This window comes from Etheostoma spectabile, chromosome 13, assembly GCF_008692095.1.
Source record: "Etheostoma spectabile isolate EspeVRDwgs_2016 chromosome 13, UIUC_Espe_1.0, whole genome shotgun sequence".
In the NCBI taxonomy this organism is placed as follows: Eukaryota; Metazoa; Chordata; class Actinopteri; order Perciformes; family Percidae; genus Etheostoma; species Etheostoma spectabile.
This window is the reverse complement of record NC_045745.1, coordinates 16,325,284-16,346,014: the sequence shown is the minus strand read 5'-3', so window position 1 is coordinate 16,346,014 and position 20,731 is coordinate 16,325,284. Positions and strand designations below refer to the sequence as shown.

The window sequence follows — 20,731 nt, the reverse complement described above, 5'->3', positions numbered from 1 at the left end:
GGCAGGCCAAGTAGTCAAGATGCTGCTAACCGCTATTGGCCAACAACACGGTCAACAGCTGGGCTGCATCAGCTGATCTGCATCAGCTGGTCAACTCCCCTTGCTGTTGAATGGCTACTTAAAGCTGCTTTAATTGGTTCATACTGCTCGCTGTTTAGTTTTGCTCTAACTGCTGCTGCTGCTTTAGTTGCTCCTAACTGCATCGATGCAACCCCCCTCCTCCCCAGCTCCGTGGCATACACTTCTTTGTCATTGTTGCTGCTCTGTTCATATAGGGAAATAGTTTAGCCCTACCAGTCTTTTTTTTTTTTAGATTATTTTTTGGGGGGGCTTTACCCTTTATTTGATAGACGGGAAAGGTGGGAGAGAGATGGGGGATGACACGCAGCAGTGCCACAGGCCGGACTCGAACCCGGACCGCTGCAAGGGACTACATAGGCCGCATGCTCTTACTGGGTGAGCTATGGGTTGCCCCAGCTCACCCAGTCTTAAACTGTGTGAGTGTCCCCTAATGCTGCTGCTGCTGTTGCTGAAGGGACTCCTCTGAACAGAGCCATAACGCAAAATTAAATTCGTAATTCATTTAATAACATTTCTTAAAGCATTTTTATTGTCTGTGTTGTTCTTGACTTAATGGACCTGACAGAACTATAGTTTGACCGGAAATTTGTAAGTGGAATTTGTGGAGGAGAGGCTGCAGAATTACAAGTTATAGAACTTGAATAAAGTATTCAATCCATACTCTGACACAGCCACAAACATCCTACACTTACTGATGATCACTTGCTGTACAGCACAACAGCTTTCAGTTGTTTGGTTCTAATGGGCTGAACTGTCACAGGCCATGTACAGCCCCATAAAACACAGCATACAATACCTGGATTTTATTTTTCAGATATTATTTTTATTTATTATTTACTTAACTTGACATTAAATATTTAATTGGCAACAGAAAAACAAATACTTAATTGATGTCAAGCTGGAAGAAAACATGTATTATTCATGTATCTGTAACAGCTCACAAAACAAACTTTTGATTTCATTTAACCAAATCACATTAGTGTGTTAGGAGTATCCAGCAGGTGGCCTCAGCTCTCAGAAGCAGCAAATTATACAGCACGAATCATCCAAAAATGTTTTCATTAGATTCCTTTTTCACTTAAGGATGTATGAAATTAATTTCCTCCCTGGAGTGAAGTGTTTAAAGCTGATGTTAGACGAATTTGAAACATTTCCACAGAAGGAGGCTAAGAAAGACTGTCAGTGTAATCAAATGTAATTGCTGTTGATGCTGGCTTTAACATCATGGATTTAATATTTTTTGTGGTTAATCATTGGACTTCATCTAATCTGGTCATCTTTAATATCTTTATTCTAAAAAGACAGAAAACTACAGCGAGACTACCACCGGGAACATACCGCAGGCATATAGCAGTGTATCGTAGCTATTTTTATTTCGGCGCTTTCAAATCTGTTCGGCCACAACGGGCCCATAGCATCCGCGTGGCGTCCACGTACAATAGTTCTGACATCTCCTCGAAATTTTTACTCCATGTATGTGTCAAGCCAGTCAGGTAATCACATACAGGAAGACCACAGTGCAGCCGGGTATTTTACCAAAATAAACACATTTCAAAATAATCAGCCAGGTTCATGGTGATTTTGGCTGTCTTGACTTCTCACAGCAAGACACAGAGAGAGACCGACAGACGTGCTGAGAGAGAGAGAGTGACACACACGTACACGACGAACAGAATGACCTAAATTGAGGACAGCTACATTCTTTTTTGCAATTTTCAGTGTCTATTACAACTTCATTGCAACAAAAATACAAAAGACATTGCAACTTTTATTGCAATTAGTTACAAAATCAGGCATTTTGGGCCGCAACAATCTTAAAAATAAGGCTGTGAACTCCTGGAGGGAGTAACCATGTATTGAGTGCTGGCATTGCATAGTTTGCCCACCAGAGGGCGCTCTACAATGTCCCTGTTGCCAACTCTTTGATTGTTGTTGTTGCTTTTTTTCAAAGGGCTTTAAGTTTCATATCTTAAGTTTATATTTGTATACTGTACATTTTTTTACCAGAACATTAATATATTTTGATGTTCCTCTGTTCTGTTGTGAAACAAACAGGTTTATTTTTTAACTGCATTATCATATTATTTTAGTGAGGACTCAAATAACTACAAATAACTAATGTTAGGGAAATCTGTTTTGTTTTGCGTTTCTGGATATATATTTTTAAAAACAGTACATATCGGCCGATATCTTAGATTTTTAAATCACCAAATATTTGTATCAATATCGGCCTTAAAAATCGGTCGGGCTCAAGTCTAGACCACGCTACAATTTACAGAGACCCAACAATTTCCCCCAAGAGCGGAAACCTCAGACAGAACCTGGCTATAGCTGGGTGCCATCAGACAAAGCAACCGGCCGCAGAATGTAAATAAGTACTGTAACTCAAGTACTTTGGTACATTTTGACATTTACGCTACTTTATATTTCCTTCCGACTACATTTCAGATTAAATAATGTAGTTTTTTCTCCTCCACATTTCCATGTAGATAATTACCAAAGATTTCACACTTAGAGACATAACGACTGGTATTGTAGTCAATGTATGGTGCATTATCTGTGAGTTTGGCAGCATGTCGCTGACTCTCAAATACCAGTCCACTACTGCTGAGGAAAAGGGCCCCCCAAAGGCTCAAAGCTTAGACGCTGACTCCACAAATATGTCCAAAACGCATAAGCTGCAGTAGCATTATCGTTTAGATTTCCTCGCGCAAAAACTGCGAAGAAATTAAATTTTAGTTTGACTTTAATAAATACTTAACACAGTATAATATTCATAGAGGCTATAATGACATGACATATGGACAAATCCTCATAACACATTTACTAACCGTTTGACATGTACAAATAATTCAAAGGCGGGTTTAAAATTGAATTTGCCAAATTTAGCAAAAGTCATAAAGACATGTTGTCATATATAATTACACGCAGGGGTGTCAGACAGGGTGTAGAAAGGGGACAGAGTACCCAGGGCCCTCATTTGAGGACGGCCCTAAACTATGCTAGAGTGAATAGCTGTGGACGAGGGGAGGGGCCCATAGAGAACGCCTTTCTACATGGCCCAGAATTTTGTGCTACACCCCTGATTACATGCTATATTATCAAGCATCTCTCTCTCTGTTTATGCACCAGTTGCAGATGCTTCATATGGAGTTTTTTTTTACATTACATTAATACATAAAGGAGATTACAGTAAAGTGTTTAAAATATTTTTTTTTATGGCAAATGGTTGTTAAATGACAAGCAAGAAAAAGCTTTTGTTTTGAAAGGAAATGTGATTCTACAACCTTGACCTCAGTCTCTCAAGCCAAAGAACTCCTGCCGCCTTTCAGGAGTAAAGCAAACCTTCAGTCTTTAATCAGGTATGACGGGGAGCTGGAGAATGATATAGAGGACAGCTTCTGGAAATTATTTTTTGGATTGATATCAGGGATGACGCCTGACAAAGCGGGATGCATTAACTGACTTTAGACTTCTGAGTTCTCATTTGGTGCAAACCGTTTGCTGGTGTAATTGGGGTGGCCAGCCTTCTTCATAAAAGGGAAGGGGCTTTAATAGTTTATTATCCGAGCAATGAATCTCCTATTCTTAATCTCTTTGCATCAGTTTGCTCAGTGACCTTATACATACACAGCAATGTTTAGAGTTTGAAGGCTGACTCATCAATTTGATTTTTAGATTTTGACAAGACATTTTTCTTTAAAAAAAAATACTAATTTGTTAATTTTTGTCTTCCATGTCCTCTGCACTTATTTGATTTGCACCAAGCACTCTGTGTATCAGGGACCATCAATTTTATCCTCATGACTTCCAGCAGGACAGAAAGATGTTCTGAAGTCTTGGCAGAGCTTCCTAATGGCTGTAGTGTGAAATCATTTTTGGTCCATTACCTTACCATGAAACTAAATGACCTTATTGCTAAAATGCTTTTGGCAGTTTGAGATGGAAGGGCTGAAAAAAAAAAAAAAATGATTTACCTACTTATTAATCATTAGGAAAAATCGATTTGCAGCCGAGGTGCACACTGCTGGAATCATGACCGTAATGGAACCAAGCAGTTAATGTTTTAAACATTAATAAAGGACATCAACCAGATGCCAATGTATTTTGGCTGTCCTCGGTAATTAGTCACAGTGTAGACAGCACCGCCTGTTTCTGTATGTCATAGGACAAAAAAATTCAATGGCCACTTAGCTCAGCCCCGTCTCATGGCTATTACTTGGTCTGCAGAGCTGCATAATGTTCTGGAGTTCTGATAGCCTTGTGTCAAATTGTAATTGAAGTATTTTCGATATTGAAAGTAGAGATGTCGATTCTCAGGTTTTGACAGATTTAGTGATCAGTACTCCATTCTAGATGGAGTCATCGCACAAAGAAGAAATATACTGTGCTGACCTTAAACCTCCTTATAAAGCAACACTAAAGAACTTTTCTTTTTCAGTCCCCCTACAGGTTGGAAGTGTAATTGTCCATTACTGCTGTCGTAATGTCTCATTATGTCTCATTCGAACTACAGATCTGCTACACGATCTGGCAAATTTGTATAGTTACTATATCAGAAATTTGGGTTTCTTTCAACCAAATTGTCCAAAAACATAATGTGGATGGTTCCATAAAACCATTACGCTTTACAAGTAAAATAAATGATCAGTTCACTACTTTCATTGAATTTGGGAGTGTTATTCAATTTTATATCGTTTGGGGAAAAAAGTGATCAAAGAACGGGAAAAAGTAACAAAAAAACAAAACAAAAAAAACTGCAAAGAATAATTGTGGAAAAAAGTTACCAAAAACTAAAAAAAAACTTAAAAAACTGATTAAAAACAACAGGAAAAAACATTGGAAAAAGTGAATTTTTTGAAAAAAAAAAATTTATTTTAAATTTGACCCAGTAAAAAAAGTTGCATGGTCGATGAGGAGACAACACAAGGGTTAATATTAGTCGACTGATTATATGAAGTGAATGTAAAACATTAGGTTATAATGTGGAATATAAGAAACAGGTCTGCTGGTCTCCAGCCGGGGGAAACCATCAATTTGGCAGTCCTTGCACACAAGAAGTACACGAATTTGTTAATGAATGAAACCCGGCTTTATATCTGAGCTCCAGCACTGAAGCAGCTGGAGCGCAAATTATCCCATTTATTAAGTCTCATGTTCTCAATGGCCATGACCACCACACTATCACCAGCTTCACCAAATTAACCATAATGAGCGACCATTTACATATTATTGAATGTTTTCATCATGCTTGTTTTTGTATTTCTACCACCATGTCAAACCTCTGTCAAACACAGGGTCTATATTTATTTTGTAGTCATATTCTGGGGCTCATTCAAACAGACTAGTAATGTTGTCCTGGGAGCAGCCGATCTCGGTGAATCTCACTGCGGACTTACAGACATACAAACTGTTGACAGATATACAGGTCACCATGAGTTTCCTCTGGAATAGCTAGAACAGTTGGACAGATAATCAGGGCAACGCCAGGCTCTACGAAACAGGGGCCAAAGAAACATCCTAAACATAAGCACATGCAGTTTGCCTCGAGTGCTCCCTTAAGCTGAATGTCCAAATCTGGTTTTACGAATACAAATAACTACTTGACTTTGGATTTCTCTGAGTTTACTTGAAAATGAGATTGGACTGTAATATTGTTGAGGCCCCTGAAGTGATAATTGTTTCACACCCAAAGGACAGCCTGACAGGATGCTTAATTTAAAACTCGAAAAAGATGGTAGCAGAGACTTGTTCATGTGAAAATGTCCCGTTAAACTATTCTAAAAGTGTAAAGTGAGAATGAGATCCCACTTGCTTAAATATTATAGCTGACATGAAGTTGAATAAAGATGTTTTGATTTACAAAATAAAACAATAATTTCTTAAATGTATGTTGAAATGTGAAAGGCTCAAAGTCTTTATGACACGTCACATTCCCATTGGGCTGTCATGTAAATCTTCACTCTATTTCCTTACAGCTGTAGATACAGATCTTTGAAAAGTAAATTTAGGCAAGAGCTAGGCAAGAGGTTTTGTGAATGTGTTTTTTTGTGTGATTAATTGGTCTTATGTGTGCACAGGCTGTGAAAACAAATTTCCTTTAACACAGAACAGGAAATTATCCATCTATTATCTAATCACTACAACTAAGAGGGAATGGGCCTGTGGTATGTGTGGAATGAAGAATGACACTAGTTTCAACTGCATGCCATAAATGGAATGGGTGTTACAAGAGAAACCATACAGCAAGAAGAGTTGATCAACTAATTCCAAATAATGCTGTAGCTTTATTTTGTTCCCCTTAAGAAAACTGAAATCTCAACCAAGCAAAACATCCGATCGTGTGTGTATCGTGTTCAAAGTGTCATGCTGTGTTTTGTGAGAGGGGAGGAGGTTGAACCTGACGGACTGCTCATCAACTGAAAACAAGTTTGTTCTTGTCATTCAGAGAACTCATTATTGGCACTGGTGTGTGAGGCGTATGGATGGTTTGGCGTGTGATCAGCCTTACTGGAAGTCTCATTGATGACTTGGATGTTGGGGTGGCGGTGGGGTCAAAGCATACCCACCTCCTCAACCTTCTACATAGCAAAGCATACCCACCTCCTCAACCTTCTACATAGAGTACACTGGTATGTTGATTGGAGATGATCCACCTATTCTTGTTGTATACAGATGGCTTTGGAATCTTACAGGCAGTGAAACTGGTTCCCCCAATGGGTGTGAGATAGAAAAAATGTAGTGCATGATGATGTACTGAGATTGTGCCAAGCCCAACAGTCAAGAGGCAAGGTTGACAGACAAACACTGACAATACCAATGGGGCTTCTATACAAGGTAAATATTTCACATTCTGAGAATATAAAGTGTGTTTTGTTTTTAATTGCCTAGGACACTTTTTAGTGAGTGTATTTGTTGTTTCTGTTTTTTTAGAATGAAAGGATGCATAGATAGAATTAAATAGATCATCTCTACTGAACATTTTCCACTTTTGATTTTATTTTCTGAGTTCTGATGCTAAGTTATAATAGTTGAAAATATAATAGTTAAAAAAAAAAAAAGTGTCTGTTTCAGTGAAGATTCTCTACGGACAAAGTGGATGTAATAGTGTCCTGTAACAGCTCACCTGACTAGGTCAGGTTCACATCCAGCCATTGGGACATCAGGGAATTTGCCCAGATGCAAAAAAACACACACATGTTTACATATATGTAGATTTCAAAAGTCAACCAGCCAGTTTTAAGCAAACACAGGCAGCCAACTAGGTTCAACTCAGTACACGGGTAACTACAGGGGTTATTTTTTTCTCCAGTCACTTCTAATCAAACTTTTTTTGAGTTTTCATACAGACATGTACGGATCAAATGGAATGGAATACAGGATTGCGTACCACAGTTCTATCAAGTGTGTTTGAGAGGGGATTGCTATGGGTTACCTGAAGTTCAACACCTCAATACTTGACTGCATCTTCCATGAACTCCTCCTATGTCTGGACATTACTACCCTAACTGTAGACATTTGTGCAAGTCATGGCAACAAAACAGTGGTATTGAAGACCAACTCAGCTAACATGGAACAGGGCAAGGACTAGTGTACAAGAGATAGAAGTCAACATCCCAGGTAAGCTGACATTGTTAATTAATCTACAAAAGATTGGTTTTATTTCTTAGGAGATGTTTGTTTTTTCCTTACATTCCAGTCAGAGACACTAACATTAAGGAATTAACCATTTATTACAACATTACACATTATACAGTTAGGTTTGGCAGAAAAGTTATGTTTTTTAAGAGTCTTTAAATGAATCTGAGCAACTAGGATTATGTTATGCTAGAAAAATGTCCCTCTGACACATAATGGTTCCCAATTAGAGATGGCTGTAAACACACAAGAACATTGGAGCTTAGCAAGAATTGTCAGTTTATACTGTAAATGCCAACTGGTACACTTCTCTGATACTGTCCATACAGGCAAGGAAATCAATGCTTCCAATGAGCTTCAATTACCTAAATCAAAGCAAAGCTTCATGTATTTAGGACATTGACAAACCTGATCTTTAGCCGTGTCATTTAAATCACATTCAAGGTAAACCATTAAACAATGTTAACAAAAATTAATGGAATTTAGTTTGTGACATAACGTGAGGTTGGGTGTGGTCTGGTAATGTATCGCGAGAACGTGGCTTCGCATCAGCAACGTAATAACACTGGACACAGCTTGTAGTTGTCTGGTTAAGGCCTGCGTTTGACTGAAACTCCAATTCTCTATAAAATTGAGTTTGTATTATAACCACTAGAATGGTAAGGCTATTTGTGTAATGTATTTGTTGTTAATGTAAAATGTTGGTTTATACCTATTCTTATTGACAAGATAGCAGTGCTTCAAAATGTTGTTTATCCGTCGATAAGCAGCTAACCAGAGCTAGCATAGCCTGTTTTTGTTGAGCAATAATAGCTGTATTAATCTATTCTTTTCATGTCAACATGACCGCTCTTAAAAACAATAACTGGCATTTCTAGTCTGGCTACATTTAATGAGGGCAGTGTCATTATTTTGCCTGGTACATTGGAGTAGAGATTGTCCAGAGAACACATTTTTCTGTCGTGTCAAGCGGTGACTTTGGTGGACAACTTCGTACTGTTTAGGCAATATTTCACATAAGCTAAAACAAGGAGCTCTTTAACTTTTGTTCAAGCTGTCAGCATTGAAGAGTGTTTTTACTATTCAGTAGCCTCGCATTGCCAAACCTTTAGTTTTTTCTTACCAGCTTATTCCATAATGTCATTATCGGTTTGACTTATTATCAATATTGTGTATCAATGAGTCAAGCAGAAGTTAAGAGGTTAATTGTTAGTGAAATAAACACTTGTATTTTTCATGTAAAATATTGTCCTGCGATTTCCCACTCAGGTTCGAATCATTCATCCTGAGGAGTCGTCTATACCAGTGAGTATAATTATTTCTCTTATGACCTTTATCTCGTACTTGTCACACTGCATTGTTTCAGTTCCTCACACACACACACACACACACACACACAATAAATAAACACATTTAACAATGCAGATAATAACAATAATAGTAAACCATGAAATAGTTGTTATTTTTCATTAGTATAAAATAAATAGTCTTTCTACTGTTCTCTGTGTATTCCCTTTCCTTCCTAGGTCCAGTGTGAGACCAACCCTACTGGTTTGAATGGAGTTGCGGTGTATGATGATCTAACTTATGCCTTACCCTATGTAAGTACACACACACACAGACACACACACACACACACACACTCAGAACATTGACTTATACAAAAATGTACTTTGATTAAAGTTAAATGTAGGTTGGGTAAAATAAAAATGTACTCTGAGTAAAAATTACCATTACATTTTATGGGGGGAGGATAAACGATAATCATGTAATGACCCCTCTGATTTATCTTGCTGTCCCCTGTGGTGCTGCTGTCCCCCAGGTAGAGAACCAGCAGCCTATAGACCGAACCCCGTCTTCGGACAACTCAGTCAGTGTGATTGGAGAATTGCAGCAGCAATGGAGCTCAGGTAAATGGGGACAAACCATCTATACAGAATCATAATACTCTTAGTTTCATTTACTAAAGACCGGATTTAACTGTTTTCAGAAGACACACTTCACCAGGAGGAGAACCTAATGTTTCGGCCTCATGGATATTCGACATCTGGTGGGAGACATCTGAGACATGGTCCTTTCTGCCGCACTACGACCACACACAGAGTGCCCGTCAACTGGTAATTGGAGTATTAGAATTCACACTTTACATGGAAATACCCACAGTACCCAGAATCCACCAGCCACAGTCGCAGGTGGACAGGGAAAGTTCATTTCGAACCCTACTTACCCCCCAAAATCAACAAATTATTATTATTATTAGAGACTGTATTTAAATTCATAGAACGTGGTTAATTAATCCAATCTGAAAGCCAAACTCACACCTATGACCTATTATCAGAGGTCAGTTACACAAAAACACTTTAGACTTGTCTGCAGTGTTAGAGTGAGAGACCAAGAGAGTGGGAGAGTACAAAAACGGAAACTTAACAACTTTATTTGGTCTGCGCTTCAATGTAGTTTTTGTAGAATCATATTGGAGTTTTGGCAGAATATTATTTTCTCGCAGCTCGATTTCAAATGTTATTAGTCGTGGCACGGTCCACAGGAACCTCTCTCTCTGATTTTGTCCTAGTCTAATGTACCTTTGTAGTACACATGCCTTTGTGTTCCTTGAAAAGTTCCTGGTCACTACAATCATCCCATACGCAAATACACTGTAAGAGATGAGGAACAATATCCACAGTCCCCATTCTGGGAAAACAATGCACTCAAAAGTTCAGCTGTATATAAGCATAATCCAGTGGGTATCATTGTCCTGTTAGTCATGTGTAGACTTAATCGATACCACCGAGGTTCCACTTCCGGGATTAAAGGGGCCGCCGGAAATTCCGCTGATGTCCTTCTTTTTTGGCTGTCACCTTTTGCTTTTTTTGTGTTGGCATCCTAAACTCTGAAGACTACGGTTAACTGCTCCTCAGATCTCTGCAGGTAAATCCAGACAGCTAGCTAGACCCCCCACCCACCCACACCCACCCACACCCACACACACACACCCACACACCCACACACTAGTCACTGGTGTGTGCTGGATGAATTTGTCAAGCAGGAAGATAATTAACTGGGCCATGTGATAAAAAGAATGAATACTGCAAAACTATCACCTGCCGCTACATCCATTTAATAATTTACAGCCCAAATTAATTTTGCACTATATGTGGGTGTGTTTATTTTTTTTGCACTTCATTTGTATTCATAAATATGCATGGGATGTCAATATTATTGGGTTGTTCATTTATTAAGCCAGAAGAGACCAGAGGAGTATAGAAGTAAAGATAAGAGTATTACTCATTGATGACTCGTCATCATCTTCTGCCTGATAATATTTCTATCTGACTTTTTATTAAGACTTTGGGCTGAGCAGGGTAAGGGTGCAGTGCAGGAAAATTGATGAGTGGAGCTGCCATCAGTGTGATAAAGATTCTGAAAAGTGAATCACTTCAAAGTAGCAAGTCAAACTTTTTACTTCTATCTCAAGACCATATTATATTTTGTTTTAGTAAATTCGCAATTTAAATTTACTCAAAGTCATGTAGAGTTTACAGTTTGTTTTCAGGGATTAAAAAATGTATTTGACGACCATGTACATTATTAATGCCTTTTTCCTTGAACCTATGAACCATGAAACCAACAGCGTGCAAAGTTTGAATTGTGTTAAAGTATGTTTCTAATCAATTGGAAGGAAAATGAAGTATCAAGATATACAGTGATAACAAATTTCACCCTTTATGGGGCGGCTGGGGCTCAGTGGTAGAGAGGTTGCCTGCCAATCGGAAGGTCGGTGGTTCGATCCCTGGCCCTGCAGTCCCATGTTGAAGTGTCCTTGGGCAAGACACTGCGCATCGGAGTGTGAATGTGTGTGAGTGTTTATCTGGTAAGCAGGTGGCCTCGGCCACAGTGTGTGAATGGTGATCATATCCCGTATGATATAAAAGTGCTTTGAGTAGTCGTTAAGACTAGAAAAACGCTATATAAATACAGCACATTTAGACAAAGAGAGTGAATATTGGACTTTAATCGGTTGTCCAGAAAACATAATTGCAAATGATGGTGGTATTGCTACGTTTAGTTTAGTGAATTCTTGTTACATTACAAAAAGGAATCACACGTCACAGAGGGAAGAAGGGTTGATCATCCTCCTTTACCTCAGTGTGTGTTTGCTACTGTTGTTAATCTCCCTCCAATAGCAAACCTAGCCTAATTTCATGTAATCTCCAACTGTAATTGTGAAAAACTGTTGAAAATGGGTTGTTTTTGGAACAGCAGTGTGACATATTTTTATATGATCTATATTTTTAATGAAAACCAATAGAAAAGTCAATTTCCTTCCACTACCTTTTGTCTATTCTACAGTTAATTGCATTTCCAACCACATACTGTGCATATGACGGACCAGGAGATGGTGGCTGAAGTCTTTAATTCTCTTCACTTGCAATTTAGCTAAAATGATGTTCTCACAAATTATGTCATGTTTTGTGTCTCTCTTGTGTGCAGGTGGAGACAGAATGGTCCATGGCTGGTGATGGCACTCGCGGGTGTGGTGCTCTTTCTGTTGCGCACAATGCTTGTTTTCTCAAAAGAAAAATAATTTTGAAATGTATTTTGATGTGTCATGTTGTCCTTTTTGACACAAGGGGGTTAGGAATGGAGGGGGGAGGATGCCCTTGTGACATTACATGAAAACCAGATCAAATAATAATGTTTTGTATAATTGTAACATAGTTGTATATACTGTACCTACTGTGAATAGGAGTTTCGTCTTTGAGGACAAATAAATTAAATATATCTGATTATTTATGAATCATAGCTTTTTGCCATAAAGTGCTTAGCAAAAGTGAATACACCCATGCTTAAGTTGACTAAAAAGAGGACTAAAAAAATCTTTTGGAAATTGATCTTAATGCGTAATAAAAAAATGAGGAAAAATTCAACCTTTAAGGACCCCAATTTTCTTTGTGACTGAATCATGTATCATAAATAAATACATTTTCTTCAATAAAATAAAGGTGGCATAATTATACACACACCTTTGTTAAATTCCCATAGAGACAGGCACATTTTTATTAATAAAGGCCAGTTATTTCATGGATCCAGGATACTATGCATCCTGATAAAGTTCCCTTGCCCTTTGGAATTAAAATAGCCCCCCCACATCATCACATACCCTTCACCTTACCTAGAGACATGGTTGGCATGGTTTATATAGTTAACTGTTCCTCTGCAGGGTAAATCCAGACGGCTAGCTAGAATATCTGTCTAGTCCGAGTTTTCTGTCGCCCAACTAAAACAACCTTTGAACGTACACATGTTCCACCAAAACAAGTTCCCCCCCGAGGCTGTTTTGCAGAGGCGCCATTGCTCCGTCCGGCGCTTAGCCGCCACCCTGGACGATTGTAATTGCTTTAAGAAATGCCAAAAAAAACCAGAGCACTTTTTTGTCCCATCCTGGAATGCTGTGTGGATTAGCCAGACCCTCCTCCACAGCGCTGTGAAAGAGGGTCAGGCAATGCGAGACTAGTGTCTGATTGCCTAATCACTAGCCCCTCGTTAATCCCAGTACTGTAATTTTCATACAGTCCATAAGCTACTGTATTTATCATTTTCATCATGAATCAATTAATTACTCATAAAAGCTCACTTCAAATTGTTTTAACATTGATCCTTGTCCATGTTAAAAGTTTCAGCACGGTCATTATAAGGTTTCAAATGAACGATTGAGTGAGATTACCCTGTGATGTAAACAGGTCATTTAAACTGGAACAGATTTCATGCTTGAGAAAATCACTGGTGGCTATCTTAGTTCTGGACAACATCGGCCAAAGATACGAGCCAGGTATATTTTCATGCGAGCCACGGGGCATCCAGTCATCCAGTCAATCCCCCCCCCCAACCCAATATCTTTACAAACCCTTATGTAAGGACAACGCCAGAAAAGAGAAGGCATGGAGTTTAATTGCACACATGATTGTTCTTTAAAGTACGTGTAGAGACATTGTAATCTGTGAGTCAAGCAGCAAGAAACTCCACCTCTAAGCCCCCTTCCTCGCCCGTGTGATATGGTGCCTGGTGGAGCAGCACAGATGCACCCAGCGGATAAACGGGGTTAGTGTGCCATTTTAATGCCATCTCAAAGGCACGTTAATGAACTACTGCTAGACTGTACAGGCTGAGTCTAATTCTAAGAAGGTTTTATATATTTTTTGATTGTGTACACAACGAGAAAGTGACTAAATAAAGTGCACTCAAAACAGCCATTATTGATATACTTTTTTTTCAATCTACATTGCACGCCGACAATGCAATGCATAAAAGAAATGGAGAAGCTGCTCACAGCTTGAATAAATTCAGTATTTATGAATGGTGGGGAAACAGAACAGCCTGTTCTCGTGAACCAAACGTTCATAATTCGTATAATTTACACGCTTTTTTGTAGCTGTGTTCACCACATTGACGACTGCTGTAAAGGAGCGCGGCTAGCCGCGTAGGGGGGAGGTCGGAGTGGGCGGTGACACACAAGACTTTCAAGCCAGGAAGCGGAGTACGCTTCCCAGGAAAAACAAAAGACTTTCACCAAGTGCTCCGTGGAGTGTTTTAATGCAAACCACATTTTTCCAAAACTTAAGTTGTTGTTTCGGTGCCTAAGACTTCACTTTCGTCTCCGTATAACGCTCACTTTTTCTTGTCTAAACTTAACTGTAAGCTCTGCTGAAATTACAGACTGCCTGTGGCGCTCTTTATCCCGTCACCTATTCTCAGGTAACTGAACACCGGCATCCCAGAGCTCTGTAGCGGCTAAACACATCTAGTAACTGCCGCTGATATGACCGAGTTGTGGCAGAGGTATGTAGCTGTGCCACAAAGCTCTGAAACAGCTAGCAACTGCCGCTCTGTAGCCGATGTCACGTGACCAGCCGGCGGTCTCCTAGTTTTCATATGATATACAGTATGTTTTAATGTGCATAACTTTCTCCACGATATCCGATGAACCCATTCATCGAGGGATCCATTTTAAAATCTGATCTCAATTGTTTTCTATCCTGTGTTTAAAACTTATAACAGCAGGTTAAAAAAATAATAATAATAACAAAAAAAGGTATAGAGCAGCGTCTTCAGCCTCCCCAAAATTTGGGGTAAGGACGGATTCCGAGGGACGTACTTGTCTGGTTGGTGACACTCACTGACACATTTGCTGTATGCCAGCTTGTGCTTTAGGTCTTTTGCAAGGCTGAAAAAAGACAATTCCTGTAGCGTGGCATGTAGCATGCAGATATGTGTTTGCTCTTTGTGCGTTGCACTGAACTTTCTGTGTCTTTGTACTCCACAGCTTAGACATTATCTTCCGGCTGTTCTTTATCTTTTTCCTTCTCTGCTTCTTTTCTCCTGGAGGGGTGTTTTCCACTCAGGTACCTCAGGTGTTGGTGTGGAGAGTCTGTGGGGTATGTCCTTGTGTTGTTTCCACCCCCTGATGCTGAAGACTTTGGGCAGGAGGAACTGGGACTGCAGCTGTGATTGGGATCACAGGCATTTCTTGTGCCAGAGCCGACATGCTGTAACCTCGATTCTCTGATATGGCTACGCATGTGAGAATACGGATTAAACAAACCCGACATATTATGAAAACTTGAAATGTACATATCATATAAAATGTGTGGATAGCTATCTAGCGAAAACATTTCTACCCAGGAAAAGCTGATTTACCAAAGGGATCCTTTAAAAGGTGTAGCTACTTTACAGTTGATTATTTTCTGATATTTAATCCGGCAAGTTGCGGAGCTGAGGTTTTAAATGAACTGACAGACAAACGAGCAGTGGAGGAGTACGTTACGAGGCAGAGCGCCAGTCGCTTAATAAGTCAAATTAACGTCATGCTTCATCCACACAAAGCACATTGCTATCGCCATGAGTGACATCTGTATTTGGCTGGCCCGCTGCCACTGGGTCTAACAGTAGCGGCCCGCTGCTCCGGATTGTGGGAAAAAAAATTATTTGTGTCAAATCGGTAACACAGACACACATAACGTGAAGTAACATGGCATATTATTTTGTTTGAGTTTTAACTTGTCAAGTGGGGCAAGAAAATTCCTCTTTCACTTGCCCTACAAAAAAATCCACTTCTCCCCGACAAGCGGACAAGCCTTGATGCCGAGCCCTGTCTTAACAACAAATATTTGATTGCCACAGCATTTACACTCTATGACTTCATTAACCGAGCCGGCTGGATTATACGCCTATGGTGGATAATAAACATGAGGTTCAATAGGCTACCAGTTGAGTTTCCATGTGATAAGCCAACATGGAGATCTGATCTTGGACCTGCTATTCATAGCTGCTGCACATAACACTGACACTGTTCACCTACATGTGTACTTTAATTATCTGAGCTTGATTTCATATATTCCTCCAACGCTTTTGGCAGTGAAACATTTTCTTTTTTGTGGGCGGTGAAGATGTGCCAAAGCGCATTGCTCTTTTATCCTTTACACCAACTACAAAACCCTTCACTTCTCCTTGCCACTTTCTTCTGAGTCTATGAGTAGAATTGTTAGGGTTGTGGGTTCCTGCCATGTTTGGAGTCCTTTTTTATTTTGTTAACTCTTGCTCTGTGTTTTGATTGATTTGACAGGTTCTCAGGTTGATTGATACAACTCATTTGTCCCTATATTTAATGTCCTCTGTTCTGTCCAGTCTTTTTCATGTCGTCATTGTTGTTGAGTGTTCCTGCTTTATTCTGGAATTTCCACCATGTTTAGATTCTTTAAGACTCACGTAGGCCTGGATTGTTTTTTGTCATAATAAATTCTACACCTGCATCTGCCCTGTCGTGTCGTGCATTTTGGGTCCAGAATCCTTTTCTTCCGTGAGCACATGGCCAGTCCTGACAAAGATGTCTGAAGAGCTGAAGATAGTCGATGACCTTTGGCTGACCCTACTGCTCAGGGTGTGTTGCTGTCAATGTTGGTTTTTTTGCTTTTTATTATTTTTTATTTTTTTACCATTTTATAAAAAATGTGCATTGAAAACAGAAAATGTGTACATGTTGACTGACTTCATTTGTAATCTGAGGTCATATTTTCAATCAGGCTTGCAATTTCAAATAGAGGCTGTCTTGGTATCAACAACCATTAGACAGTCGATACACTAATGCGATTCAATTATTCATCAAAAGACCTTCAGGTGTAGAAGTGTGGCGCTGGAGAAGGCAGGAACAGATGTTGGATCCATGTACAATCGATACAACGTCAGCAGGTAGAGTGAGATATGACAGGATTAGCTTTTCCTACACACTTCAGGCAGAATAAGTGTAGGGATTAACCTTGAGGGGTATGTACATTTCTCTTTTGTTGAAATATCTTTTACATTTCCCACTTCTGTTCTACTCTTCTTCACGTCTTCTGTATCATGAGAGTAAAAGAATACACACGACTGTTTTGACATTGCCTCAGAAAACCCGCAGCAATCAAGTATGCTGTACAAATGGTAGTGGTTTCATTAGACGTTAAATGTAGGTGGTAGGTGACAACAAATTGCTTGAATATATGGCTTGAATCCTGTTAAAAAGATATTGCGATTGCGATATGATTTACAATATTGGAGGGAATGATCATTTTTGTATCCTTTTTCTCATTTTGTTTGATATTTTGCGAGGATCTGTACCAAACAAAGAGGTTTTCTGTAGTCTGTAGAATACGATATGTAGGCCGGGACGTCTCTACAGCAACACAATACTTTATTTTAACGGCTTTACACATATTTTGACATTAATAAAAATTGCGCCTGCGATTTGGATGTTGCACTAGTCCATATTGCGATTTCAATAAAATTGCGATTAATTGTGCAGTTCTAGTGTCAATACTGGGATCCCTGGCTTTTTGTGAAGTAGTATTAAAACAAGCTTCATATTTAAAAGCTTTCCACCTTTACTTTGTTTTAAACAAAATAAACATTCTTCTTCCTCAAATGACTGCTGAAAGGTGACTGTGCTAGTATTCTGACATCATTAGCATCACCTACTTTTTAAGAAGAGATTAGCTGTCGCTTGGCCACAGTCTGCAGCCCTTAGTTCCCATAGTGGCTTACAGAAAACAGCACAATAAGAACAATGTGATATTTGCAGGAGGGCTGTCCACTACAGCTGTTGTCCAAAGAGACCGTTAAAACATATCCAAGTTAATCAGGAGAAAAAAACATTCAGAGCTGTAACAAAAGAGCCAGGAATAGGGAGCGGCCACAGTAGGACCCAAACAGATTTCACTGATTAATTCCTGTCAGAAAGACAGAGTACTGAAGGCAGCATACAGAGACAGAGGGAGGAAGAAGACACAGCTGAGCTGGTTTCAATTAACTGCTACTAAATTGGACCTAATGCATAGCATTTAATAAAATAGCTCAGCATTTTTGTTAAGCTCAATTTCTTTTTAAGAGTGATATGAGAAGATCAACACCAATCTCATATCTGAGCGTAGTATGGAGATAGAGCCAGGAGATGATTACCGTAGCTTAGCATTCAGGGGGAAACAATTAGCTTGGTTGTCTATAAATGTAGCCTAAATGATAGCACTGGGCATGTTTTGGTCTCTGTACAGGCACGACAGGGTTTTCTTGGGTTTTTAGAGTGCTTAGGGGCAAATGACACCATATGCTCATTTGCATATTGGTGATGTAATCATACAATTACTTGGAGGACCGCCCTGTCACCAAAACGACAATAGTAGGTCCACCCTTAAGGAGTAATATGAACAGTTATCCTAAAAAACAAAAAGTATAGAATAATGCAAACATTCATCTCAATCATCACTTATAACCCATTAGAGTGTGTATCAGCAGAGACCCTGCCCTCTGCCTGGATTTTCCCTTTTCTTTCTTATTTTTGTGAGTGCGGGCTCGGCAAAAGGCCTTTAGGCCCCACGTGGGTGTGTAACCCCGAGCCAATAACATGTGGAGTGTGCAGCACCTTCCAACACGTTCTCACTCTCCCATTGCGTAAAAAATGGATACAGATGCAGGCACCTTTCTGTCTTTGTGTGTGCGTGTGTGTCTCAGCTAAGTGAATGCAGAGGTTTAAGAAAGTTTAGTGGAGGCAAATTGAGTATAAACCAATCAACTTTTAACAGAACAGCTATAAATTGTATGCACCAAAAAATGAAAAGGCACACGAGCCAATCAAGAGGAAGCTGGACATAAAAGATTGAAATGCTGTTAAAATAAGATTTAAAACGGTGCTCCCCATGAAATCGGCTGGAAGTCTTTTTGGGAGTTATTGGAGGTGAAAACACATCCATCCATCCTTCACTAATAGGTGTTGATGGGCAATGCTGTAAAGTTCTAACCATATCCTGCAGGTCACTTATCATTGATGGGACCCGTTTTTGATGGAAAAACACCAGAAATGGCAGAGAAGTTGCACTTCTACCTTGTGAACATAAAATCCCATTGACACCAAGCACCTTGGCTTTAATTGGAAAGCTTCCACTTGTCTGGCTGCAGCAGCAGCAGCATCATAGCTGGATGAATCATCACACTTCACATGTCTTCTCTCTTTACTTCAGTAGTTACTTCCCCAAATTATATTCCCCTCTTGCTCCCTCAGTACATAGTTACTGTGACAAAAATCCCCATCACTACACTATACTTCCTGTAATTGGTTCTTGACCCAGCTCCATCCTCTGGTAAATGAGACCAAATAGTCAAATAACGTGTACTAAGTGTTACTTCTGAAACTGCTGAGATCAACCCAAGAGAATGCAGACGCATTCAGGAGTTCTGTTCTGTTCAGTTATACTTGGCAATGAAGGCTCCGTTCTGGTAATGTTCCCTGGATCAGCCAAGCTGCATACTACGATGACACAGGAGACATACAAGAGCAGACCCAATCCAACACATCACAACAATTTCACACATAGTTATGACGACACCCAAAACCGGGAAGGTGGAGGCTGGGGTGGTGGAGGCAAGCTTTGCCAGCAGCAGCGGTGTGAGGCAGCATTGGAGTAGCAGGAAGCAGAGAGGAATAGGGAGACATTTAATTGGACTGCCTGATGTGAAAATGGCTGTGATTGGTTGTGACTGGCTGGAATGATGATTCAATTAGTGGGCCTTTGACTTTCGTGTCCTGCATGAACTAACGCGATGCTTAATTATGTCAAGTATTTCTATGGATTTGTCTGATGGCGTTTTTCCATTACATGGTACCTGCTCGACTCGCCTCTACTGGCCTTTTTTGGTTTTCCATTATAAAGAAAGTCCCTGGTACCTGCCAACAGGTACTTTTTTTTTTTAGTATCACCTCCGTTGAGGCTCCAAGCGAGCTGAGGCGTTACCAAAAGGTGAGGTGAAAACCTGCAGACTACTGATTGGTCAGAGAGAATTGTCACTAATCACGGTGTCATCTTTGCATGCAACAGACGGGGGTGTCCTGAACAAACCCGCCATTTTCCAATAGTTTAGCCAGAGGTGGTTTTTTTGCTGTCTTCCAGCTTCTTTTGAAACTAACTTTGGAGTAGAGGGATAGGGGAGACAGGTATGGAGAGACATGAGGGAGAGATAGACAGCAGTGGAGCAATACTTCAGCTGGACCGTTGGAGAATTAATTCCGTGCAAATGGTATGTGGGAATAACTTATTTTAGAATAATCATTTTACTGTACGGAAAATGCTGCGCAAGCATTTGCACAATAACAGAAACGCATGGACAAGAAGAGCAACAGTCTCTCAAAAAGTCAAACATTGCAGTATCTGCCAAAGGCAAAATAAGAAAACTTCTAGCCAACTGGTTTGTTTTATTCTTGTTTTAAAAACCACACTAAACTTTGAAACAGTAAAAGATTTTTTTTATTTTTTATTGCTCTCCATCTGTTCAAATGTATTAAGCACTGAAACAACAGATCCAGACTGCAGGCACTCAACTCAATAAACAAAGAAACAGAGTAAGAAAATGTCCAAAGAACAAGGGAAACATGAAAAGAGCCCGGCCAACGAACAAATGGTTGTTGTACTGCCATCAAGAGGGGGGGGGAGGG

The 20,731-nt window shown here is 39.7% G+C and overlaps 2 long non-coding RNA genes across 2 annotated transcripts; one reads left to right on the top strand and one right to left on the bottom strand.

Annotated features, from left to right (window-relative positions):
- Positions 1-487: 487 nt before the first annotated feature.
- Positions 488-12,497, bottom strand: LOC116700080 (uncharacterized). Its single transcript, XR_004334562.1, has 3 exons — positions 12,486-12,497; positions 3,172-3,174; positions 488-648 (listed from the first exon to the last, which is right to left on the bottom strand). It is a non-coding gene; the product is annotated as an uncharacterized LOC116700080 (long non-coding RNA).
- LOC116700079 (uncharacterized) lies at positions 6,718-12,473 on the top strand. The gene is made up of 7 exons (XR_004334561.1): positions 6,718-6,918; positions 7,431-7,701; positions 8,989-9,024; positions 9,246-9,320; positions 9,542-9,629; positions 9,710-9,836; positions 12,211-12,473. It is a non-coding gene; the product is annotated as an uncharacterized LOC116700079 (long non-coding RNA).
- Positions 12,498-20,731: the final 8,234 nt, after the last annotated feature.